The sequence below is a fragment of the Carassius gibelio genome, chromosome A4 (genome assembly GCF_023724105.1).
Source record: "Carassius gibelio isolate Cgi1373 ecotype wild population from Czech Republic chromosome A4, carGib1.2-hapl.c, whole genome shotgun sequence".
In the NCBI taxonomy this organism is placed as follows: Eukaryota; Metazoa; Chordata; class Actinopteri; order Cypriniformes; family Cyprinidae; genus Carassius; species Carassius gibelio.
In genome coordinates, this window is record NC_068374.1 from 10,389,902 (window position 1) to 10,412,780 (window position 22,879).

Here is a 22,879-nt window from a genome sequence, read left to right on the forward strand (position 1 = left end):
GCGTGGTCAATGTGATGTGACAATGTCACATATTAAGTTTTGTGTAAATATCTCCAACCTTTGCAGAGATACAGCCTCAGATGCAGTTTGGCATCTTTCCAGCAAATTCGTTGGTACGCTAATTGAAAACGGTTACGTGTATCGATACAAATTCCATAACTTTTTGCCAGCATGGTCTGAAGAAGATCCAAATCAAATTTGGTGAAAATCTGAGCAACGGTCTAGGAGGAGTTCGAAAAAGTAAGTTTTCAACATGAATCAAAATGGCGGACAGGAAATTTTGCCAAAATTGACAAATGGGGTATCGGTGTTCTCGGCATGACCGAAGGAATCTATCAACATCAGCTTTGTTACAATAGGCTAATGTATGCAAAAGTTATTAGCATTTTTCGAAAAAATCGTTATAACTATTGACCACAAGGTGGCGCTGCCCCCAATTTTTTTGTGTACATTCAGGGCATGGAGCCGGACATTTTTGTAATTATTTGCGAAACGATACGGAACTTCATTCTTAAGATACAGCAATTTACAACTAAATCCAAAATGGCCGATGCCTAAAATGGCCGAATTGGGAAAATTCGGTATCATTCGACTCGGAATGATGCACTGAATCTAAAGACACCACTTTTGTGATTTTTGGCAAAACCGTTCAGAAGTTATGAGCAAAAACATGCATTTTTCATATCTCCTGACCACTAGGGGGCACAGCGCCGAAACACTGCAGGTAGTCCCAGGGAATGGTTGTTATAAGACCCACCAAGATTGGTCTCAATAGGCCAAACCGTTGCGGAGATATATTCTCACGTTCACGTTTGCGTGCTTTTCGAAGAATTCGTTCATGAGCTATTCGGAAACGGTTTGAGAAATCAACTTGAATTCCATAACTTTTTGCCAGCATGGTCTGAAGATTATCTGATTCAATTTTTGTGACAATCGGTGCAACGGCCTAGGACGAGTTCGAAAAAGTAGGTTTTACGAACAATTGACGATAGCGAAAAAACTAAGCCTTGCGATTTTTGAATTTTGGTGTCCATTCGACTCGGCATGAGCCAAGGAATCACAGGAAAAAAGAATTTTCATTTTGTGGCTTACGGTTCAAGAGTTATTAGCATCAAGTTTTTGAAAGTTTAGACAATTGGTGGCGCTAGAGAGTTTGAGTTAGAGACTTCAAATTTGCTACGGTTAATGTTCAGACAGTCCTCTATTAGTGTGCCAAATTATACAACTTTCCCGCAATCGGTTCTATGGGCTACCATAGACTTGGGGTGGAAGAAGAGGAAGAATAATAACGCCAACAAACACAATAGGTGCCTTCGCACCTTCGGTGCTTGGCCCCTAATAATAATAACGCCAACAAACACAATAGGTGCCTTCGCACCTTCGGTGCTTGGCCCCTAAATATAGCTGCAAGCAGCAATAACGGGGCCAAGCACTACAGAAGCAAGCTTCAGACGAACGGCAGGAATGAGTAATTAAGACAGTTTTAAGATTATTTTAGGCAAAATGGCTTGAAAACAATCAACACAACAACTAGTAATAGGATTTATTGGCTTATCACGTGTAACCAATAGGTGGTGCTGTTACCAAATTAGTTTGGAACGGTCAGTGTGAGGTGTCGATGACACATACAAAGTTTGGTGCAAATATGTCAAAGCTTTGCAGAGATACAGCCTCAAATGCATTTTGGCACCCTTCAAGCAGATTTGTTGATGCGCTAAATGAGAACGGTTTCGTATGTCGACACGAAATCCATAACTTTTTGCCAGCATGTTCTGAAGATGAGCCACGTCAAATTTGGTGAAAATCTGACAAACGGTCTAGGAGGAGTTCGAAAAAGTAGGTTTTCAACATTAATCAAAATGGCGGACAGGAAGTTCAGCCAAATAAGGAAAACTTTGTATCTATGTTCTCGACTTGACCCAAGGAATCTACAAAGACCAGCGTCATGTCAATAGCCAGATTTATTCAAAAGTTATAAGCCTTTACGTAAATTGAGTTATAACTTTTGACCACTAGGTGGCGCTGTTTCAAAATATTTTGAATACCTTCAGGGGATGGTGTTGTTGGCACATTCTGAGTTTCGTAATATTACACCAATGCATTTGTTTAGTATAGCATTTTATTTCACAAAACTGTATTGAAGTCAATGGGAATTTCATGTTTTGTTCTATTATAGCGCCACCAAGAGGCTCAGTCCCACCATTTTTTTTATGTGTGCTCAGAGTGAGCCCATACATATGTGTGTCAATTTTGGTGAAAATATCTCAATTCACTTCAGAGTTATAGACATTTATATGAAAAAGCACGTAAAAAATGACTGACTCTTGACTTTGATTGAATATTACTACCCCTTACTATCAATATTTTGGCATTTAGGCATTGGTGTATAGCTATCGACCTATGTTTCCGAACTTCTGACGGTGGTTTCGTCTCGATCAGACAAGCGGTTTCGAAGATATAGCCAAATGTTTTTTAAGCGCTAAATCACAACGCTACACAAACCGAAAGGCAAAACCTAGCATGTTTGGTATCATAGGACTCGGTAAGGTTTCAGGAGTCCAATTTGATGAGTCTCGTGAAAATAAGTCAACCACACCCAAAGTTATAAGCATTTAAAAAAAGAAGATCACCACTAGGTGGCGCTGTTTTGAAACTTCTCACGCTCCTTCAGGACATTGTGCTGATGAACCATACCAAGTTTCGTAACAATCTGCTGATGCGTTCTTAAAATACAGCATTTTAGCACAAAATTCAAAATGGCCGACAGTCAAAATGGCCGAAATGGTCAAATTGGATATCAGTCGACTCGGCATGTTGCCCTGAATCTAACAAGACCAATGTTATGATTTTTGGACAAACTGTTCAGAAGTTATAAGCAAAAATAGCAGTTTTTCATATCTCCGGATCAGTAGGTGGCGCTGCGCCCAATCACAGCATGTTGCCTCAGGTCATGCTTGTTATGACATGTACCAAGTTTGGTCTGAATAGGATAAGTCGTTGCCGAGATACAGCCTTACGACTGTTTTTGTAAGCACTACATAAAATTTGTTAGAGCGTTTATCGAAAACGGTTTGACGAATCAATTTGATTTGCATAACTTTTGGTCAGCACTGCCTGAGGATGATATGGTTCAATTTTCGTGTGAATCGGACATACCGTCTAGGACGAGTTCGAAAAAGTAGGTTTTTAAAGAAATTCAAAATGGCGGTCATATTTCTATGACGCAAATGACTTCGTAGGGTGCAATCGAATCGGCATGAGCTCAGAAATTAGAGGAAAAAAGAATTTCGTTGATTGGCCTTAGGGTTAAAAAGTTATTAACAAAATTAAAGTGAAATTTTGGACAGTTGGTGGCGCTAGAGGGATTGACTTAGACACACCAAAATTGGTGTACTTAATGTTGGCACTGTCCTCTATCAGAATGTCAAACCATTACAACTTTCCCGCATTCGGTTCTATGGGCTGCCATAGACGCCCAGTCGGAAGAATAATAATAATAAATATAGCTGCAAGCAGCAATAACGGGGCCAAGCACTACAGAAGCAAGCTTCAGACGAATGGCAGGAATGAGTAATTAAGACAGTTTTAAGATTATTTTAGGCAAAATGGCTTGAAAATAATCAACACAACAACTAGTAATAGGATTTATTGGCTTATCACGTGTAACCAATAGGTGGTGCTGTTACCAAATTAGTTTGGAACGGTCAGTGTGAGGTGTCGATGACACATACAAAGTTTGGTGCAAATATGTCAAAGCTTTGCAGAGATACAGCCTCAAATGCATTTTGGCACCCTTCAAGCAGATTTGTTGATGCGCTAAATGAGAACCGTTTCGTATGTCGACACGAAATCCATAACTTTTTGCCAGCATGTTCTGAAGATGAGCCACGTCAAATTTGGTGAAAATCTGACAAACGGTCTAGGAGGAGTTCGAAAAAGTAGGTTTTCAACATTAATCAAAATGGCGGACAGGAAGTTCAGCCAAATAAGGAAAACTTTGTATCTATGTTCTCGACTTGACCCAAGGAATCTACAAAGACCAGCGTCATGTCAATAGCCAGATTTATTCAAAAGTTATTAGCCTTTACGTAAATTGAGTTATAACTTTTGACCACTAGGTGGCGCTGTTTCAAAATATTTTGAATACCTTCAGGGGATGGTGTTGTTTGCACATTCTGAGTTTCGTAATATTACACCAATGCATTTGTTTAGTATAGCATTTTATTTCACAAAACTGTATTGAAGTCAATAAGAATTTCATGTTTTGTTCTATTATAGCGCCACCAAGAGGCTCAGTCCCACCATTTTTTTTATGTGTGCTCAGAGTGAGCCCATACATATGTGTGTCAATTTTGGTGAAAATATCTCAATTCTCTTCAGAGTTATAGACATTTATATGAAAAAGCACGTAAAAAATGACTGACTCTTGACTTTGATTGAATATTACTACCCCTTACTATCAATATTTTGGCATTTGGGCATTGACGTTTAGCTATCGACCTATGTTTCCGAACTTCTGACGGTGGTTTCGTCTCGATCAGACAAGCGGTTTCGAAGATATAGCCAAATGTTTTTTAAGCGCTAAATCACAACGCTACACAAACCGAAAGGCAAAACCTAGCATGTTTGGTATCATAGGACTCGGTAAGGTTTCAGGAGTCCAATTTGATGAGTCTCGTGAAAATAAGTCAACCACACCCAAAGTTATAAGCATTTAAAAATAGAAGATCACCACTAGGTGGCGCTGTTTTGAAACTTCTCATACTCCTTCAGGACATTGTGCTGATGACCCATACCAAGTTTCGTAACAATCCGTTGCTGCGTTCTTAAAATACAGCATTTTAGCACAAAATTCAATATGGCTGACAGTCAAAATGGCCGAGATGGTAAAATTGGATATCAGTCGACTCGGCATGTTGCCCTGAATCTAACAAGACCAATTTTATGATTTTTGGACAAACTGTTTAGAAGTTATGAGCAAAAATAGCAATTTTTCATATCTCCAGACCAGTAGGTGGCACTGGGCCGAAACGCAGCAAGTAGCCTCAGGTCATGCTTGTTATGACATGTACCAGGTTTGGTCTGAATACGATAAATCGTTGCAGAGATACAGCCTTGCGACTGTTTTTGTAAGCGTTACGTAAAATTTGTTTGAGCGTTTATCGAAAACAGTTTGACGAATCAATTTGATTTGCATAACTTTTGGTCAGCACTGCCTGAAGATAATCTGGTTCAATTTTCGTGTGAATCGGACAAACCGTCTAGGACGAGTTCGAAAAAGTAGGTTTTTTAAAAAATTCAAAATGGCGGCCATATTTCTATGACAGAAAATGACGTCATAGGATGCAATCGAATCGGCATGAGCTCAGAAATCAGAGGAAAAAAGATTTTTGTTGATTGGCCTTAGGGTTAAAAAGTTATTAACAAAATAAAAGTGAAACTTTGGACAGTTGGTGGCGCTAGAGGCAATGTATTAGACCCACCAAAATTGGTGTACTTAATGTTGGCACTGTCCTCTATCAGAATGTCAAACCATTACAACTTTCCCGCATTTGGTTCTATGGGCTGCCATAGACTCCCAGTCGGAAGAATAATAATAATAATAATAATAATAATAATAAATATAGCTGCAAGCAGCAATAACGGGGCCAAGCACTACAGAAGCAAGCTTCAGACGAACGGCAGGAATGAGTAATTAAGACAGTTTTAAGATTATTTTAGGCAAAATGGCTTGAAAACAATAAACACAACAACTAGTAATAGGATTTATTGGCTTATCACGTGTAACCAATAGGTGGCGCTGTTACCAAATTAGTTTGGAATGGTCAGTGTGAGGTGACGGTGACACATACAAAGTTTGGTGCAAATATGTCAAAGCTTTGCAGAGATACAACCTCAAATGCATTTTGGAACCCTTCGAGCTGATTCGTTGATGCGCTAAATGAGAACCGTTTCGTATATCGACACGAAATCCATTACATTTTGCCAGCATGGTCTGAAGATGATCCACGTCAAATTTAGTGAAAGTCTGACTAACGGTCTAGGAGGAGTTCGAAAAAGTAGGTTTTCAACATTAATCAAAATGGCGGACAGGAAGTTCAGCCAAATAAGGAAAACTTGGTATCTATGTTCTCGGCCTGACCCAAGGAATCTATTAATATCAGCGTCATGTCAATAGCCAGATCTTTTCAAAAGTTAAAAGCCTTTATGTAAATTGAGTTATAACTTTTGACCACTAGGTGGCACTGTTGCAAAATATTTTGAGTACATTCAGGGGATGGTGTTGTTGGCACATTCTGAGTTTCGTAATATTACACAAATGCATTTGTTTAGTATAGCATTTTATTTCACAAAACTGTATTGAAGTCAATGGGAATTTCATGTTTTGTTCTATTATAGCGCCACCAAGAGGCTCAGTCCCACCATTTTTTGTATGTGTCCTCAGAGTGAGCCCATACATATGTGTGTCAATTTTGGTGAAAATATCTCAATTCACTTCAGAGTTATAGACATATATATGAAAAAGCATGTAAAAAATGACTGACTCTTGACTTTGATTGAATATTACTACCCCTTACTATCAATATTTTGGCATTTGGGCATTGGCGTATAGCTATCGACCTATGTTTCCGAACTTCTGACGGTGGTTTCGTCTCGATCAGACAAGCGGTTTCGAAGATATAGCCAAATGTTTTTTAAGCGCTAAATCACAACGCTACACAAACCGTAAGGCGGAACCTAGCATTTTTGGTATCGTAGGACTCGGTAAGGTTTCAGGAGTCCAATTTCATGAGTCTGGTGAAAATAAGTCGACCACACCCAAAGTTATAAGCATTTTAAAAAAGAAGATCACCACTAGGTGGCGCTGTTTCGAAACTTCTCACGCTCCTTCAGGACATTGTGCTGATGACCCATACCAAGTTTCGTAACAATCCGTTGATGTGTTCTTAAAATACAGCATTTTAGCACAAAGTTCAAAATGGCCGACAGTCAAAATGGCCAAAATGGTAAAATTGGATATCAGTCGACTCGGCATGTTGCCCTGAATCTAGCAATACCAATTTTATGATTTTTGGACAAACTGTTTAGAAGTTATAAGCAAAAATAGCAGTTTTTCATATCTCCGGACCAGTAGGAGGCGCTGCGCTGAAACGCAGCAAGTAGCCTCAGGCCATGCTTGTTATGACATGTACCAAGTTTGGTCTGAATATGATAAATCGTTGCAGAGATACAGCCTAACGACCATTTTTGTAGGCGTTACGTAAAATTTGTTTGAGCGTTTATCAAAAACGGTTTGACGAATCAATTTGATTTGCATAACTTTTGGTCAGCACTGACTCAAGATGATCTGGTTCAATTTTTGTGTGAATCGGACAAACCGTCTAGGACGAGTTCGAAAAAGTAGGTTTTTCAAAAAATTCAAAATGGCGGCCACATTTCTATGACGGAAAATGACTTGCTAGGGTGCAATCGAATTGGCATGAGCTCAGAAATTAGATGTAAAAAGAATTTTGATGATTGGCCTTACGGTCAAAAAGTTATTAACAAAATTAAAGTGAAATTTTGGACAGTTGGTGGCGCTAGAGGGAATGTCTTAGACACACCTAAATTGGTGTACTTAATGTTGGCACTGTCCTCTATCAGAATGTCCAACCATTACAACTTTCCCGCATTCGGTTCTATGGGCTGCCATAGACCCCCAGTCGGAAGAATAATAATAATAAATATAGCTGCAAGCAGCAATAACGGGGCCAAGCACTACAGAAGCAAGCTTCAGACGAACGGCAGGAATGAGTAATTAAGACAGTTTTAAGATTATTTTAGGCAAAATGGCTTGAAAACAATAAACACAACAACTAGTAATAGGATTTATTGGCTTATCACGTGTAACCAATAGGTGGCGCTGTTACCAAATTAGTTTGAAATGGTCAGTGTGAGGTGACGATGACACATACAAAGTTTTTTGCAAATATGTCAAAGCTTTGCAGAGATACAGCCTCAAATGCATTTTGGAACCCTTCCAGCTGATTCGTTGATGCGCTAAATGAGAACCGTTTCGTATATTGACACGAAATCCATAACATTTTGCCAGAATGGTCTGAAGATGATCCATGTCAAATTTGGTGAAAATCGGACTAACGGTCTAGGAGGAGTTCGAAAAAGTAGGTTTTCAACATTAATCAAAATGGCGGACAGGAGGTTCAGCCAAATAAGGAAAACTTGGTATCTATGTTCTCGGCCTGACCCAAGGAATCTATTAAGATCAGCGTCATGTCAATAGCCAGATCTTTTCAAAAGTTATTAGCCTTTATGTAAATTGAGTTATAACTTGACCACTAGGTGTTTCAAAATATTTTGAGTACCTTCAGGGGATGTTGTTGTTGGCACATTCTGAGTTTCGTAATATTACACAAATGCATTTGTTTAGTATAGCATTTTATTTCACAAAACTGTATTGAAGTCAATGGGAATTTCATGTTTTGTTCTATTATAGCGCCACCAAGAGGCTCAGTCCAACCATTTGTTTTATGTGTCCTCAGAGTGAGCCCATACATATGTGTGTCAATTTTGGTGAAAATATCTCAATTCACTTCAGAGTTATAGACATTTACATGAAAAAGCATGTAAAAAATGACTGACTCTTGACTTTGATTGAATATTACTACCCCTTACTATCAATATTTTGGCATTTGGGCATTGGTGTATAGCTATCGACCTATGTTTCCGAACTTCTGATGGTGGTTTCGTCTCGATCAGACAAGCGGTTTCGAAGATATAGCCAAATGTTTTTTAAGCGCTAAATCACAACGCTACACAAACCGTAAGGCGAAACCTAGCATGTTTGGTATCGTAGGACTCGGTAAGGTTTCAGGAGTCCAATTTAATGAGTCTGGTGAAAATAAGTCGACCACACCCAAAGTTATAAGCATTTAAAAAAAGAAGATCACCACTAGGTGGCGCTGTTTCGAAACTTCTCACGCTCCTTCAGGACATTGTGCTGATGACCCATACCAAGTTTCGTAACAATCCGTTGATGTGTTCTTAAAATACAGCATTTTAGCACAAAATTCAAAATGGCCGACAGTCAAAATGGCCAAAATGGTAAAATTGGATATCAGTCGACTTGGCATGTAGCCCTGAATCTAACAAGACAAATGTTATGATTTTTGGACAAACTGTTGAAAAGTTATAAGCAAAAATAGCGATTTTTCATATCTCTGGACCAGTAGGTGGTGCTGCGCCGAAACACAGCATGTAGCCTCAGGTCATGCTTGTTATGACATGTACCAAGTTTGGTCAGAATAGAATAAATCGTTGCATAGATACAGCCTTACGACTGTTTTTGCAAGCGTTACGTAAAATTTGTTTGAGCGTTTATCGAAAACGGTTTGACGAATCAATTTGATTTGCATAACTTTTGGTCAGCACTGACTGAAGATGATCTGGTTCAATTTTCGTGTGAATCGGACAAACCGTCTAGGACGAGTTCGAAAAAGTAAATTTTTTAAAAAATTCAAAATGGCGGCCACATTTCTATGACGGAAAATGATTTGCTATGGTGCAATCGAATCGGCATGAGCTCAGAAATCAGATGAAAAAAGAATTTTGATGATTGGCCTTACGGTCAAAAAGTTATTAACAAAATTAAAGTGAAATTTTGGACAGTTGGTGGCGCTAGAGGGAATGTCTTAGACACACCAAAATTGGTGTACTTAATGTTGGCACTGTCCTCTATAAGAATGTCAAACCATTACAACTTTCCCGCATTCGGTTCTATGGGCTGCCATAGACCCCCAGTCGGAAGAATAATAATAATAATAATAAATATAGCTGCAAGCAGCAATAACGGGGCCAAGCACTACAGAAGCAAGCTTCAGACGAACGGCAGGAATGAGTAATTAAGAAAGTTTTAAGATTATTTTAGGCAAAATGGCTTAAAAACAATAAACACAACAACTAGTAATAGGATTTATTTGCTTATCACGTGTAACCAATAGGTGGCGCTGTTACCAAATTAGTTTGGAATGGTCAGTGTGAGGTGACGATGACACATACAAAGTTTGGTGCAAATATGTCAAAGCTTTGCTGAGATACAGCCTCAAATGCATTTTGGAACCCTTCCAGCAGCTTCGTTGATGCGCTAAATGAGAACAGTTTCGTATATCGAAACGAAATCCATAACATTTTGCCAGCATGGTCTGAAGATGATCCACGTCAAATTTGGTGAAAATCTGACTAACGGTCTAGGAGGAGTTCGAAAAAGTAAGTTTTCAACATTAATCAAAATGGCGGACAGGAAGTTCAGCCAAATAAGGAAAACTTTGTATCTATGTTCTCGACTTGACCCAAGGAATCTAAAAAGACCAGCGTCATGTCAATAGCCAGATTTATTCAAAAGTTATTAGCCTTTATTTAAATTGAGTTATAACTGTTGACCACTAGGTGGCGGTGTTTCAAAATATTTTGAGTACCTTCAGGGGATGGTGTTGTTGGCACATTCTGAGTTTCGTAATATTACATCAATGCATTTGTTTAGTATTGCATTTTATTTCACAAAACTGTATTGAAGTCAATGATAATTTCATATTTTGTTCTATTATAGCGCCACCAAGAGGCTCAGTCCCACCATTTCTTTTTATGTGTGCTCAGAGTGAGCCCATACATATGTGTGTCAATTTTGGTGAAAATATCTCAATTCACTTCAGAGTTATAGACATTTATATGAAAAAGCACGTAAAAAATGACTGACTCTTGACTTTGATTGAATATTACTACACCTTACCATCAATATTTTGGCATTTGGGCATTGGCATGTAGCTATCGACCTATGTTTCCGAACTTCTGACGGTGGTTTCGTCTCGATCAGACAAGTGGTTTCGAAGATATAGCCAGATGTTTTTTAAGCGCTAAATCACAACGCTACACAAACCGTAAGGCGAAACCTAGCATGTTTGGTATCGTAGGACTCTGTAAGGTTTCAGGAGTCTAATTTGGTGAGTCTCGAGAAAATAAGTCGACCACACCCAAGGTTATAAGCATTTAAAAAAGGATGATCACCACTAGGTGGCGCTGTTTCGAAACTTCTCACACTCCTTCAGGACATTGTGCTGATGACCCATACCATGTTTCGCAACAATCCGTTGATGCGTTCTGAAAATACAGCATTTTAGCACAAAATTCAAAATGGCCGACAGACAAAATGGCCGAAATGGTAAAATTTGATATCAGTCGACTCGGCATGTTGCCCTGAATCTAACAAGACCAATGTTATGATTTTTGGACAAACTGTTTAGAAGTTATAAGCAAAAATAGCAATTTTTCATATCTCCGGACCAGTAGGTGGCGCTGCGCCGAAACGCAGCAAGTAGCCTCAGGTCATGCTTGTTATGACATGTACCAGGTTTGGTCTGAATACGATAAATCGTTGCAGAGATACAGCCTTACGACTGTTTTTCTAAGCGTTTCGTAAAATTAGTTTGAGCGTTTTTCGAAAACGGTTTGACGAATCAATTTGATTTGCATAACTTTTGGTCAGCACTGCCTGAAGATGATCTGGTTCAATTTTCGTGTGAATCGGACAAACCGTCTAGGACGAGTTCGAAAAAGTAGGTTTTTCAAAGAATTCAAAATGGCGGCCAAATTTCTATGAAGGAAAATGACGGCATAGGGTGCAATCGAATCGGCATGAGCTCAGAAATCAGAGGAAAAAAGAATTTTGTTGATTGGACTTACGGTTAAAAAGTTATTAACAAAATTAAAGTGAAATTTCGGACAGTTGGTGGCGCTAGAGGGAATGTCTTAGACACACCAAAATTGGTGTACTAAATGTTGGCACTGTCCTCTATCAGAATGTCAAACCAAAACAACTTTCCCGCATTCGGTTCTATGGGCTGCCATAGACTCCCAGTCGGAAGAATAATAATAATAAATATAGCTGCAAGCAGCAATAACGGGGCCAAGCACTAAAGAAGCAAGCTTCAGACGAACGGCAGGAATGAGTAATTAAGACAGTTTTAAGATTATTTGAGGCAAAATGGCTTGAAAACAATAAACACAACAACTATTAATAGGATTTATTTGCTTATCACGTGTAACCAATAGGTGGCGCTGTTACCAAATTAGTTTGGAATGGTCAGTGTGAGGTGACGATGACACATACAAAGTTTGGTGCAAATATGTGAAAGCTTTGCTGAGATACAGCCTCAAATGCATTTTGGAACCCTTCCAGCAGCTTCGTTGATGCGCTAAATGAGAACAGTTTCGTATATCGAAACGAAATCCATAACATTTTGCCAGCATGGTCTGAAGATGATCCACGTCAAATTTGGTGAAAATCTGACTAACGGTCTAGGAGGAGTTCGAAAAAGTAAGTTTTCAACATTAATCAAAATGGCGGACAGGAAGTTCAGCCAAATAAGGAAAACTTTGTATCTATGTTCTCGACTTGACCCAAGGAATCTAAAAAGACCAGCGTCATGTCAATAGCCAGATTTATTCAAAAGTTATTAGCCTTTATTTAAATTGAGTTATAACTGTTGACCACTAGGTGGCGGTGTTTCAAAATATTTTGAGTACCTTCAGGGGATGGTGTTGTTGGCACATTCTGAGTTTCGTAATATTACATCAATGCATTTGTTTAGTATTGCATTTTATTTCACAAAACTGTATTGAAGTCAATGATAATTTCATATTTTGTTCTATTATAGCGCCACCAAGAGGCTCAGTCCCACCATTTCTTTTTATGTGTGCTCAGAGTGAGCCCATACATATGTGTGTCAATTTTGGTGAAAATATCTCAATTCACTTCAGAGTTATAGACATTTATATGAAAAAGCACGTAAAAAATGACTGACTCTTGACTTTGATTGAATATTACTACACCTTACCATCAATATTTTGGCATTTGGGCATTGGCATGTAGCTATCGACCTATGTTTCCGAACTTCTGACGGTGGTTTCGTCTCGATCAGACAAGTGGTTTCGAAGATATAGCCAGATGTTTTTTAAGCGCTAAATCACAACGCTACACAAACCGTAAGGCGAAACCTAGCATGTTTGGTATCGTAGGACTCTGTAAGGTTTCAGGAGTCTAATTTGGTGAGTCTCGAGAAAATAAGTCGACCACACCCAAGGTTATAAGCATTTAAAAAAGGATGATCACCACTAGGTGGCGCTGTTTCGAAACTTCTCACACTCCTTCAGGACATTGTGCTGATGACCCATACCATGTTTCGTAACAATCCGTTGATGCGTTCTGAAAATACAGCATTTTAGCACAAAATTCAAAATGGCCGACAGACAAAATGGCCGAAATGGTAAAATTTGATATCAGTCGACTCGGCATGTTGCCCTGAATCTAACAAGACCAATGTTATGATTTTTGGACAAACTGTTTAGAAGTTATAAGCAAAAATAGCAATTTTTCATATCTCCGGACCAGTAGGTGGCGCTGCGCCGAAACGCAGCAAGTAGCCTCAGGTCATGCTTGTTATGACATGTACCAGGTTTGGTCTGAATACGATAAATCGTTGCAGAGATACAGCCTTACGACTGTTTTTCTAAGCGTTTCGTAAAATTAGTTTGAGCGTTTTTCGAAAACGGTTTGACGAATCAATTTGATTTGCATAACTTTTGGTCAGCACTGCCTGAAGACGATCTGGTTAAATTTTCGTGTGAATCGGACAAACCGTCTAGGACGAGTTCGAAAAAGTAGGTTTTTCAAAGAATTCAAAATCGCGGCCAAATTTCTATGACGGAAAATGACGGCATAGGGTGCAATCGAATCGGCATGAGCTCAGAAATCAGAGGAAAAAAGAATTTTGTTGATTGGACTTACGGTTAAAAAGTTATTAACAAAATTAAAGTGAAATTTCGGACAGTTGGTGGCGCTAGAGGGAATGTCTTAGACACACCAAAATTGGTGTACTAAATGTTGGCACTGTCCTCTATCAGAATGTCAAACCAAAACAACTTTCCCGCATTCGGTTCTATGGGCTGCCATAGACTCCCAGTCGGAAGAATAATAATAATAAATATAGCTGCAAGCAGCAATCACGGGGCCAAGCATTCCAGCGGCAACATCAGGAGCTAAGCAGACCAAATGCAACAATGAATAATGAAATTAATAATTGCATGATTGTAATTGAAATGGCTGAAAATCGTTAATAAAAGTTCCACAGCGAGGAGCTAAGCATGGCATGGAGCATCAGACCAAATGCAACGAGTAAGAAAAGCAATTATTGGAAGAGTGTAATTGAAACAGCCAGTAAAACTCCAGTAAAATGATGCATTATCATTTTTGGAAAATAGGTGGCGCTGTAATCAAATCACTTTGTTGTGTTCTGTGGGAGGTGACAATGTTGTGGGCAATTTCTTTCAAAATACTTACAGACCTTTAGGGCAATGAGTCGAACATGCCCACCGAGTTTCGTTCCGATCGACTTCCATTAACCTTGTCAAATAGGTGCTTAAAGTTGTTTGGCCAATGGCGGCCATGTTTCTTAAGATAAGTAAAATTCCTCATAGAGCACTTGTGCCACATTGGGCCATATCAATTTTCAAGTTGATTGGATCAACGGTTGCTTAGTTATAGCCATTTGATTTCTTTTCATCCTGTAGCGCCACCAAGTGGCAGATATGGAAAAAAATAATAATTTGACTAAAGTTTTTGTTCATGCATATGAGTTCTGAGTTTGGTGAAGATATCTCATTTTGTTCCCGAGTTATAGCCTTTTTCGTAAAATTGGTCCACGAATTTGAATGTTTTTTGTCACCTGGTTTTTTGTTCAGTCTTGATCAAACCACTGCAATAATATTCTCTGGACTCTCTAGATCAATAATTTTCAAAAATGTGTTGCATTTTGTCCTTTGGTTAGCTATAAGAGGTCATTTAGGAAAGGGCCGTGGCCACATGTAACCTAAAGCCTATAAAACTGAAACAAAAACTCAAAACTTTATGAAACTTGGTTATAACATGTGAAAGATGACCCACCAAGCATGCAAAGTTTCATTAAGATCAGAAAATAGCTGGTGCTATAACAGTTAAACAGGCCTAAAAAACAAAAGATTTCTGTTGTGAATGGCATTAAACTGCAAAAAAAAAAGGGGTAATATAATCACACATGCATTAGATCTGTATTTTTTCTAAACAATCATGCAAAATTTAACAGAGATTAGGTAAAAAAGAACACTGTAATATTTATAAAGCTTCAAAACCCAGTGTTGAATAAAAAATTGCAATTATAACCACTAGAAGTCACCAGAAGACCACTAATGAGCTCACTAAAGACTAAAACATTACAGTTTATGGGCTTGTTGAGGGATTCATCTAGAAAAAATGTATATTACTATTATTTAATATTACTGTTCAAGCATTTCAGATCACATTGAGTCAAAGTTTACCAATTTATTCATACAGATATATCTAATGTTTATAATTATGCCAGATTATGATTGCAATGAAACCTGAAAAATGACATAGAAGCCCATAAAAACAGAAGACTAGCAATAGGTTTTATCACCCATCATTTATTTTAATTATCTATATATATAACAAAATGTGTGCATCTGTTAGTGGGTTTAAGCATGCTTATTGAGTATTAATATACTAGTTTAAACATTTCATGTTTGTGTGTGTCTGTAATTCTGTTCTATTCTTTTACTGTCAGCCATATCTAGGTTATTTAAAATCAGTGCAGTACTATTATCTAGACTGTGAAATTATACATAAATTGCGTATGCTTCTTTGGAATGAAATTAAGAAAACATATAACAGTTATAAAGGTTAAAGAGACAGTGTTGTATGATAAATTGCATTTACGACCACTAGATGTCACTGGAAGACCACTAATGGGCTTTGCAGAGATATAGCCTCAGACTCATTTTGTGAAGATGCCTGACATCTGAAGCAGCACTGTACAAAAACGGTTTCGTCTATTGACACGAAATCCATAACTTTTTGTCAGCACGGTCTGAAGATGATCTGATTCAATTTTGGTGAAAATCAGACAAACGGTTGAGGATGAGTTTAAAAAAAAAGGTTTTCAACATGAATCAAAATGGCGGACAGGAAGTTTTGCTTAATATGACATAATTGGTATGTATGTTGTCTGCATGTCCCAAGGAACATTTTGAGACATGTTTCATGATAATAGGCTAATGCAATCAAAAGTTATTAGCATTATTGGAAATGTAATAATTAGCGGTTATTGATTGGTTTATTACTCTTGACCAATAGGTGGCGCTGTGACCAAAATGATGTGGCGTGGTCAATGTGATGTGACAATGTCACATATTAAGTTTTGTGTAAATATCTCCAACCTTTGCAGAGATACAGCCTCAGATGCAGTTTGGCATCTTTCCAGCAAATTCGTTGGTACGCTAATTGAAAACGGTTACGTGTATCGACACAAATTCCATAACTTTTTGCCAGCATGGTCTGAAGATGATCCAAATCAAATTTGGTGAAAATCTGAGCAACGGTCTAGGAGGAGTTCGAAAAAGTAGGTTTTCAACATGAATCAAAATTGCGGACAGGAAATTTTGCCAAAATTGAAAAATGGGGTATCGGTGTTCTCGGCATGACCCAAGGAATCTATCAACATCAGTTTTGTTACAATAGGCTAATGTATGCAAAAGTTATTAGCATTTTTCGAAAAAATCGTTATAACTATTGACCACAAGGTGGCGCTGCCCCCAATTTTTTTGTGTACATTCAGGGCATGGAGCCGGACATTTTTGTAATTATTTGCGAAACGATACGGAACTTGATTCTTAAGATACAGCAATTTACAACTAAATTCAAAAAAGTGATTTTTGGCAAAACCGTTCAGAAGTTATGAGCAAAAACATGCATTTTTCATATCTCCTGACCACTAGGGGGCACAGCGCCGAAACACTGCAGGTAGTCCCAGGGAATGGTTGTTATAAGACCCACCAAGATTGGTCTCAATAGGCCAAACCGTTGCGGAGATATAGCCTCACGTTCACGTTTGCGTGCTTTTCGAAGAATTCGTTCATGAGCTATTCGGAAACGGTTTGAGAAATCAACTTGAATTCCATAACTTTTTGCCAGCATGGTCTGAAGATTATCTGATTCAATTTTCGTGACAATCGGTGCAACGGCCTAGGACGAGTTCGAAAAAGTAGGTTTTACGAACAATTGACGATAGCGAAAAAACTAAGCCTTGCGATTTTTGAATTTCGGTGTCCATTCGACTCGGCATGAGCCAAGGAATCACAGGAAAAAAGAATTTTCATTTTGTGGCTTACGGTTCAAGAGTTATTAGCATCAAGTTTTTGAAAGTTTAGACAATTGGTGGCGCTAGAGAGTTTGAGTTAGAGACTTCAAAATTGCTACGGTTAATGTTCAGACAGTCCTCTATTAGTGTGCCAAATTATACAACTTTCCCGCAATCGGTTCTATGGGCTACCATAGACTTGGGGTGGAAGAAGAGGAAGAATAATAATAATAAATATAGCTGCAAGCAGCAATAACGGGGCCAAGCACTACAGAAGCAAGCTTCAGACGAACGGCAGGAATGAGTAATTAAGACAGTTTTAAGATTATTTTAGGCAAAATGGCTTGAAAACAATATACACAAAAACTAGTAATAGGATTTATTTGCTTATCACGTGTAACCAATAGGTGGCGCTGTTACCAAATTAGTTTGGAAAGGTCAGTGTGAGGTGACGATGACACATACAAAGTTTGGTGCAAATATGTCAAAGCTTTGCAGAGATACAGCCTCAAATGCATTTTGGCACCCTTCCAGCAGTTTCGTTGATGCGCTAAATGAGAACCGCTTCGTATATCGATACGAAATCTATAACATTTTGCCAGGATGGTCTGAAGATGATCCACGTCAAATTTGGTGAAAATCAGACAAACGGTCTAGGAGGAGTTCGAAAAAGTAGGTTTTCAACATTCATCAAAATGGCGGACAGGAAGTTCAGCCAAATAAAAAGAACTTTATATCTATTTTCTCGGCGTGACCCAAGGAGTCTAAGAAGACCAGCATCATGTCAATACCCAGATTTATTCAAAAGTTATTAGCCTTTATGTAAATTGAGTTATAACTTTTGACCACTAGGTGGCGCTGTTTCAAAATATTTTGAGTACCTTCAGGGGATGGTGTTGTTGACACATTCTGAGTTTCGTAATATTACACTAATGCATTTGTTTAGTATAGCATTTTATTTCACAAAACTGTATTGAAGTCAATGAGAATTTCATGTTTTGTTCTATTATAGCGCCACCAAGAGGCTCAGTCCCACCATTTTTTTTATGTTTGCTCAGAGTGAGCCCATACATATGTGTGTCAATTTTGGTGAAAATATCTCAATTCACTTCAGAGTTATGGGCATTTATATGAAAAAGCATGTAAAAATTGACTGACTCTTGACTTTGATTGAATATTACTACCCCTTACTATCAATATTTTGGCATTTGGGCATTGGCGTATAGCTATCGACCTATGTTTCCGAACTTCTGACGGTGGTTTCGTCTCGATCAGACAAGCGGTTTCAAAGATATAGCCAGATGTTTTTTAAGCGCTAAATCACAACGCTACACAAACCGTAAGGCAAAACCTAGCATGTTTGGTATTGTAGGACTCTGTAAGGTTTCAGGAGTCCAATTTGATGAGTCTGGTGAAAATACGTCGACCACACCCAAAGTTATAAGCATTTAAAAATAGAAGATCACCACTAGGTGGCGCTGTTTCGAAACTTCTCATACTCCTTCAGGACATTGTGCTGATGACCCATACCATGTTTCGTAACAATCCGTTGATGTGTTCAGAAAATACAGCATTTTAGCACAAAATTCAAAATGGCCGACAGTCAAAATGGCCAAAATGGTCAAATTGGATATCAGTCGACTCGGCATGTTGCCCTGAATCTAACAAGACCAATGTTATGATTTTTGGACAAACTGTTCAGAAGTTATAAGCAAAAATAGCAGTTTTTCATATCTCCGGATCAGTAGGTGGCGCTGCACCCAATCACAGCATGTTGCCTCAGGTCATGCTTGTTATGACATGTACCAAGTTTGGTCTGAATAGGATAAGTCGTTGCCGAGATACAGCCTTACAACTGTTTTTGTAAGCACTACATAAAATTTGTTAGAGCGTTTATCGAAAACGGTTTGACGAATCAATTTGATTTGCATAACTTTTGGTCAGCACTGCCTGAGGATGATATGGTTTAATTTTCGTGTGAATCGGACAAACCGTCTAGGACGAGTTCGAAAAAGTAGGTTTTTAAAGAAATTCAAAATGGCGGTCATATTTCTATGACGGAAATGACTTCGTAGGGTGCAATCGAATCGGCATGAGCTCAGAAATCAGAGGAAAAAAGAATTTCGTTGATTGGCCTTAGGGTTAAAAAGTTATTAACAAAATTAAAGTGAAATTTTGGACAGTTGGTGGCGCTAGAGGGATTGACTTAGACACACCAAAATTGGTGTACTTAATGTTGGCACTGTCCTCTATCAGAATGTCAAACCATTACAACTTTCCCGCATTCGGTTCTATGGGCTGCCATAGACGCCCAGTCGGAAGAATAATAATAATAATAATAAGAACGCCAACAAAAACAAGAGGGTCCTACGCACCTTCGGTGCTTGGCCCCTAAATATAGCTGCAAGCAGCAATTACGGGGCCAAGCACTCCAACGGCAAATGTAGTAGCTAAGCATCGCATAAAGCATCACACCAAATACATTAATGAGCAATAACAGCAATTTTGGAAAAAAAAAAAAAAAAAACACCAATACCACCTCTAGTAGCATGATTACTTGGTTTATCAAGCTTGACCAATAGGTGACACTGTTATAAAATCAATTTGGTGTACTCTGTGTGTCTTTTCAATGACACACACAAAGTTTGGTGTCAATATGCCAAAGCATTCCAGGGATACAGCCTCAAGTGTCATTTTCTCATTGTGCCTCAAATTCGTCGATGTGGTATGCGAAAACGGTTTTGTCTATCGACTCAAAATCCATAACTTTGAATCAGTATAGCCTGAAGATCATTTGATTCGAATTTGGTGAAAATCGGACATACGGTTGATCAGGAGTTCGAAAAAGTATGTTTTCAACATAAATCAAAATGGCGGACCGGAAGTTCAGCTTACCGTGGTATATTTGGTATCTATGTTATCGGCATAAGCCAGGGAATATTTTGAGCCCAGTTTCCTTCAAATAGGCTAATGCATTAACAAGTTATTAGCATTTTAAAAAGTGTAATTACTCATGGTTAATGAATGGTTTATTACTCTTGACCAATAGGTGGCGCTGTTACCAAATTTATGTGGCATGGTCAGTGTGAGGTGGCGATGACACATACAAAGTTTGGTGCAAATATGTCAAAGTGTTGCAGAGATACAGCCTCAAATGCATTTTGGCACCCTTCAAGCAGATTTGTTGATGCGCTAAATGAGAACCGTTTCGTATGTCGACACGAAATCCATAACTTTTTGCCAGCATGTTCTGAAGATGAGCCACGTCAAATTTGGTGAAAATCTGACAAACGGTCTAGGAGGAGTTCGAAAAAGTAGGTTTTCAACATTAATCAAAATGGCGGACAGGAAGTTCAGCCAAATAAGGAAAACTTTGTATCTATGTTCTCGACTTGACCCAAGGAATCTACAAAGACCAGCGTCATGTCAATAGCCAGATTTATTCAAAAGTTATTAGCCTTTACGTAAATTGAGTTATAACTTTTGACCACTAGGTGGCGCTGTTTCAAAATATTTTGAATACCTTCAGGGGATGGTGTTGTTGGCACATTCTGAGTTTGGTAATATTACACCAATGCATTTGTTTAGTATAGCATTTTATTTCACAAAACTGTATTGAAGTCAATGAGAATTTCATGTTTTGTTCTATTATAGCGCCACCAAGAGGCTCAGTCCCACCATTTTTTTTATGTGTGCTCAGAGTGAGCCCATACATATGTGTGTCAATTTTGGTGAAAATATCTCAATTCACTTCAGAGTTATAGACATTTATATGAAAAAGCACGTAAAAAATGACTGACTCTTGACTTTGATTGAATATTACTACCCCTTACTATCAATATTTTGGCATTTGGGCATTGGTGTCTAGCTATCGACCTATGTTTCCGAACTTCTGACGGTGGTTTCGTCTCGATCAGACAAGCGGTTTCGAAGATATAGCCAAATGTTTTTTAAGCGCTAAATCACAACGCTACACAAACCGAAAGGCAAAACCTAGCATGTTTGGTATCATAGGACTCGGTAAGGTTTCAGGAGTCCAATTTGATGAGTCTCGTGAAAATAAGTCAACCACACCCAAAGTTATAAGCATTTAAAAATAGAAGATCACCACTAGGTGGCGCTGTTTCGAAACTTCTCATACTCCTTCAGGACATTGTGCTGATGACCCATACCATGTTTCGTAACAATCCGTTGATGTGTTCAGAAAATACAGCATTTTAGCACAAAATTCAAAATGGCCGAGAGTCAAAATGGCCGAAATGGTCAAATTGGATATCAGTCGACTCGGCATGTTGCCCTGAATCTAACAAGACCAATGTTATGATTTTTGGACAAACTGTTCAGAAGTTATAAGCAAAAATAGCAGTTTTTCATATCTCCGGATCAGTAGGTGGCGCTGCGCCCAATCACAGCATGTTGCCTCAGGTCATGCTTGTTATGACATGTACCAAGTTTGGTCTGAATAGGATAAGTCGTTGCTGAGATACAGCCTTACGACTGTTTTTGTAAGCACTACAGAAAATTTGTTAGAGCGTTTATCGAAAACGGTTTGACGAATCAATTTGATTTGCATAACTTTTGGTCAGCTCTGCCTGAGGATGATATGGCTTAATTTTCGTGTGAATCGGACAAACCGTCTAGGACGAGTTCGAAAAAGTAGGTTTTTAAAGAAATTCAAAATGGCGGTCATATTTCTATGACGGAAATGACTTCGTAGGGTGCAATCGAATCGGCATGAGCTCAGAAATCAGAAGAAAAAAGAATTTCGTTGATTGGCCTTAGGGTTAAAAAGTTATTAACAAAATTAAAGTGAAATTTTGGACAGTTGGTGGCGCTAGAGGGATTGACTTAGACACACCAAAATTGGTGTACTTAATGTTGGCACTGTCCTCTATCAGAATGTCAAACCATTACAACTTTCCCGCATTCGGTTCTATGGGCTGCCATAGACGCCCAGTCGGAAGAATAATAATAATAAATATAGCTGCAAGCAGCAATCACGGGGCCAAGCATTCCAGCGGCAACATCAGGAGCTAAGCATATGTAGCATCAGACCAAATGCAATGATGAATAATGAAATTAATAATTGCATGATTGTAATTGAAATGGCTGAAAATCGTTAATAAAAGTTCCACAGCGAGGAGCTAAGCATGGCATGGAGCATCAGACCAAATGCAACGAGTAAGAAAAACAATTATTGGAAGAGTGTAATTGAAACAGCCAGTAAAACTCCAAAAATGATGCATTATCATTTTTGGAAAATAGTTGGCACTGTAATCAAATCGCTTTGTTGTGTTCTGTGGGAGGTGACAATGTTGTGGGCAATTTCTTTCAAAATACTTACAGACCTTTAGGGCAATGAGTCGAACATGCCCACCGAGTTTCGTTCCGATCGACTTCCATTAACCTTGTCAAATAGGTGCTTAAAGTTGTTTGGCCAATTGCGGCCATGTTTTTTAAGATAAGTGAAATTCCTCATAGATACTTATGCCACATTGGGCCATACCAATTTTCAAGTTGATTGGATCAGCGGTTGCTTAGTTATAGCCATTTTAGTTTTTTTTTAATCCTGTAGCGCCACCAAGTGGCAGATATGGAAAAAATAATAATTTGACTAAAGTTTTTGTTCATGCATATGA

General features: G+C 38.5%; 1 long non-coding RNA gene across 1 annotated transcript; it reads left to right on the forward strand.

The window, feature by feature from the left end:
• The first annotated feature begins 4,776 nt into the window (after positions 1-4,776).
• LOC127970018 (uncharacterized) lies at positions 4,777-22,324 on the forward strand. Its single transcript, XR_008156477.1, has 3 exons — positions 4,777-5,824; positions 17,678-19,258; positions 21,901-22,324. It is a non-coding gene; the product is annotated as an uncharacterized LOC127970018 (long non-coding RNA).
• Positions 22,325-22,879: the final 555 nt, after the last annotated feature.